Genomic DNA, 4,310 nt, shown 5'->3' with positions numbered 1-4,310 from the left:
TTGATCAGATCTTTTTGACAGTTGTGCATTTGAATATTTTTGCTATAGCGCTTTCATTCATTTATATTTCAGGTGACCATGTGGCTACAAGATTGCCGTCTGTATTTATTTGGCTACAGAAAGTCAAGCATCCCTATCATTTGTTTTTTTAAAGAAGCACCTCTCTCTTTTTCCACCATCTTGGGCCCTGTGGAGGCCTGCTGGGAACAGGACTTCTCTAAGGACAAATATGTGTGGAAGGCTGTGGTCCAAGGCCATTTTTTCTGGCTATAAGCGGGGTTCTGGAACCAGAGGGAACACACAGCTCTTCTGAAAATTGAAGGTGTTTATGCTCGAGATGAAGCAGAATTCTGTCTAGGCAAGAGATGTGCTTCTGTGCACGGAGCAAAGAACACCACAGTGACTCCTGGTGGCGAACCAAACACACCCAGAGTCGCCTGGGGAAAGGTAACTCGTGCTCATGGAAACAGTGGCGTGGTTCTTGCTAAATTCCGAAGCAACCTTCCCCCTAAGGCCACTGGACACAGAACCCGTGTAATGCTGTGCCCCTCAAGGACTTACACGTACTGAAAATAAAGAAAACGGATTTGTAAAATAAATAAATAAATAAGAAGCACCTCTCAAATTTGCATCTACTGTTCTTTTTGAAACAGGCATGTACATGGACAGAAGCACAAGGCTCAGTCCTCACCCTCTGCTTTTCTGTCTTTTTCCCTTTCCTTCTTTCAGATGTATCACTTCATAGGACCCCAATAATACCTGTTGGCCGTGTTTACTGCATCTAATTGGGGTCAGGCCCAGAAGAGGTGCTGGTGCAGTCAGCCATTCAGTTATTGGCCGAATACTTACAAGTTGCCCAGTCCTTCAGAAGGTGGAGAGGGATGAGGAGTCACGAACACAAGACAGGGATTTTGGGGGTTCAATAGGGCTGTGCCTTTCAGGGGGGAAATATTATATATATATATATAATTTGCCTTTCTTCTTCACTCTGTACCTTTGGCTGAGAAGTGGCACATCTTTAATGACAATCAGGGGTAAAGGGTTGCTGCCCCTCCATTTATTTGGTCTTTTTTGGCATTGGTTCCACAGTCAGTGGCCATGAAGGTGGTCTTCTATAGCTCTGACAGAGGTGGGGGGCCGAGGGTAGTCAGTCTGAAATCAGTCCCCATCATTGCTTGTTCACAGTGCCTGTTAAAAACCAGAAATAAAATTATTCTGAAGGGGATCATATGTGACTCATTAATCCATGTGCTTTCTGATGCTCATTATCACTGAAAATTGAGTTGGCTAAGTCTGTTTAACTTTTGTGATTAAGGATTGGCCTTAGGATTTGATGTGCTGGCGGCCCAGAAGGATAAAAGGATTGCATTCAGCCGTCCTCCCACTCCCACCCGCACAGGAAGCTAGCACTTAGCGCTTTGTCCTTGGCCAGCAAGCAGTTCACCGCCCGTGAAACACTGGCAGGCAAGCCACACAGCTGCATGGAGCACAGGACAACATCAGGCAGGCAAGCCTGACCCACCAAGTCCCACTGCCATCAGGGGGTGACAGGCACGGCTGCATCAAGTCTTAACACCCAGAGAGGCAGGCCCAACTACAGACAGCCTCCAGGCCTCTTATTAGCTAGTGACTGCCTTTTCACTTTATTTTTACAAAATTCCGTAATTAAGCTCTTACCACTTAATAGTTCTCAAATCCACATATTAAAGCATCTTATAAATGTGTAAAAATATTTTCAACCCTGGCCGGCTTGGCTCAGTGGCTGGAGCGTTAGCCTGCCGACTGAAGGGTCCCAGGTTCGATTCCGGCCAAGGGCACAGGCCTGGGTTGCGAGTGTGATCCCCAGTAGGGGGCATGCAGGAGGCAGCCAACCAATGGTTCTTTCTCATCATTGATGTTTCTATCTCTCTCTCCTTCTCCCTTCCTCTCTGAAATCAATAAAGAAATATACTTTAAAAAATATATTTTCAGTCGCATCTTTCTTGTTTGTTTGTTTTCATTTATCTTTGTTCTAGGACTTCTTAGCACTCCACCGGTGGCCACTCTGTCTTCCTGGGCCCCAGCACACAACCGGATTCTGGTCATGCCGTCTTCTCTCTTCAACTCCTCAGCCTCAGCGTGCTGATGGCTTCCCACGGTTGCTGTCATGCCTTACCTTTCACTCTGCCCACACTTCTTAACAGGCTTTTCAAAAGGCCCCGATGAATGTGTCTTTTCTTTCATCTTCTGATCATGTCTGCCCCAGACTCCATCATGACCTGGCGCCTACCCACACCTCGAGTTTAAGCGGTGGCCTTTCCCTTCTTCACCCTTTTTCTCTCACACAGCAAATTCCTCTCCCCTACACGTTGACCCTCGAGTATGCTGTTCTTTCTGTCAGGAATATTCTGTGAGATCGTCCTTGTGCCCCACCCACATGGGCTGTGTCTGTAACTTCATTTACCACATTGTATTTGAAACACTGCTTTGCCTTTTCAAAGCTAGAAGTTCCTTGAGATCAAAGATCAAGTCTTACCCATGAAAGGGCTAATGTAAAAATATTGAAATATGTAACTGTCAAAGAGATCTGATCAAAAATGGATTAATGACCAAATCTATAGAAATAAATAAGTCTGTTTAGTGAGGAATTGAGAACACACAGCCACATGGCTGTGAGCAGAGTCAGACACAACCTTGGTGCTTAGGACAGTGCTGAACACATGGAATAACATCATGAAATAATAGCTAAATATATTTTTTTAATATTACTTTGATTTTTTTTGGCGGGGGAGGGGAGAGAGTAAGGGAGAGGGAGAGATAGAAATGTCAATGATGTGAATCATTGATTGGCTGCCTCTTGCACACCCCCTACTGGGAATCAAGCCCAAAACACGGGCATGTGCCCTGACTGGGAATTGAACCGGCCACCTCCTGGTGCATGGGACAGTGCTCCACCAACTGAGCCGCACGAGCTGGGATAAATAATTTGAAAATGCTTTGTTCCCTCTATTGATTCTTTTTCTAGATCAGCTTTCTAGTTTTTCAAAATGTAATGGATTCAAAATTGAAGTTTCACTTATTTCAATCTTGTCAGTGTTTACATCAATAAAATTATATTCTTTAATTGATATTGAATATTAACATGATAGCATGCTCTTACCAATAAAAGTTGAGTAAATAATTTGCTCAAAAGTTGAGTGAATTAATATTTTTGGTTCAAGTGGTTAAAATCTAAGGTAATTTGATTTATTTTATTAGTGGTGAAGCTGTGTGTGTGTGTGTGTGTGTGTGTGTGTGTGTGTGTGTGTGTGTAGCAAATAGTCATTTGGTTTTTTATTTTTAAAATATTACTTTCCTTACATCAGAGTTGCCTTAGGAAAAGTAGTTCTATGTTGTACTCCACTCCATAACAAGTAGATTTAACTGAGAAGTATCATTTTATGGTCTTCTGCCTGTAAATATAAAAACAAAGACAACAATGTAGCAGGCGTATTTTCTTCAGCAGCTCCTCCGTCTGTGTTTGGGGCGGTCAGGGAAGGGGGAGGACAAGCTCCCTGGCCTCCCTGGTGTTTCTGGAGCTCTAGCAGAGACGTTTTCTGTAATTGGTTTTCCACATTTGCCAAGAGTCTGTTTCCTCTTAACATTCAACATGTTTAACAGAAGTCTTGTAATAGTTCCAAAAATAATAAAACTGGTCCCAAGCATAAAAAATGATACCTACACAGCACATTGGTTTTCCGTCGTGGCTTTGGTTTTGTTAAGTTCTTTTAAATAATTTTTAGTGTCAAATCATGTGATAGAAATAAAACGTTTTTCTTCACAGTAATAAAAGCCACTGAAGAAATGCTGGCGGTGACCTGTGCAGAGGGTGAGAATTACCTGCACAGAGGCCAGCCCAGGACAGGGTAAGTGGGAGGCTGGGCTGACTTCAGTGCTGTATCCTCAGAAGGACAAAAGCTTATTCGGGGTATAGGCTTCTGATATAGTGTCTGTAAGGCTGTTCTTAATCTGATGAAATCCACTTCTCACATTGTCAAACATTAACATGAAAAAGCAACGGGAGCTTATAATCTATCCAACCCTCCCATCACTCCTAAGACGGTGGTTACAGTGTCCCAACAATCAATTTCTCTGCTTTAATAATTAGATGTTTGACAAGTGAAAATACTGAGACTTCCTTTTAAATTATTACTTACTTTAAATATTATTTGTACAGTTGCAATTATTATGATGATGAAAGCATCTCTTTTTTCTTTAAATAATTTTTTATTTTTCAATTACAGTTAATATACAATATTATATTGGCTTTAGGTGTACAGCCCAGCAATAAG

At 42.4% G+C, this 4,310-nt stretch overlaps 1 pseudogene across 1 annotated transcript; it reads left to right on the top strand.

Moving 5' to 3' along the window:
* Positions 1-229: 229 nt before the first annotated feature.
* LOC307114114 (large ribosomal subunit protein eL33-like) lies at positions 230-570 on the top strand (annotated as a pseudogene). The gene has a single exon. The product of its transcript is annotated as a large ribosomal subunit protein eL33-like (transcript).
* Positions 571-4,310: the final 3,740 nt, after the last annotated feature.

The sequence above is a fragment of the Cnephaeus nilssonii genome (assembly GCF_951640355.1).
Source record: "Cnephaeus nilssonii genome assembly, chromosome: 18".
Lineage (NCBI taxonomy): Eukaryota > Metazoa > Chordata > Mammalia > Chiroptera > Vespertilionidae > Cnephaeus > Cnephaeus nilssonii.
The sequence above is the reverse complement of the archived record's forward strand: the minus strand, read 5'-3'. Positions and strand labels throughout refer to the sequence as shown.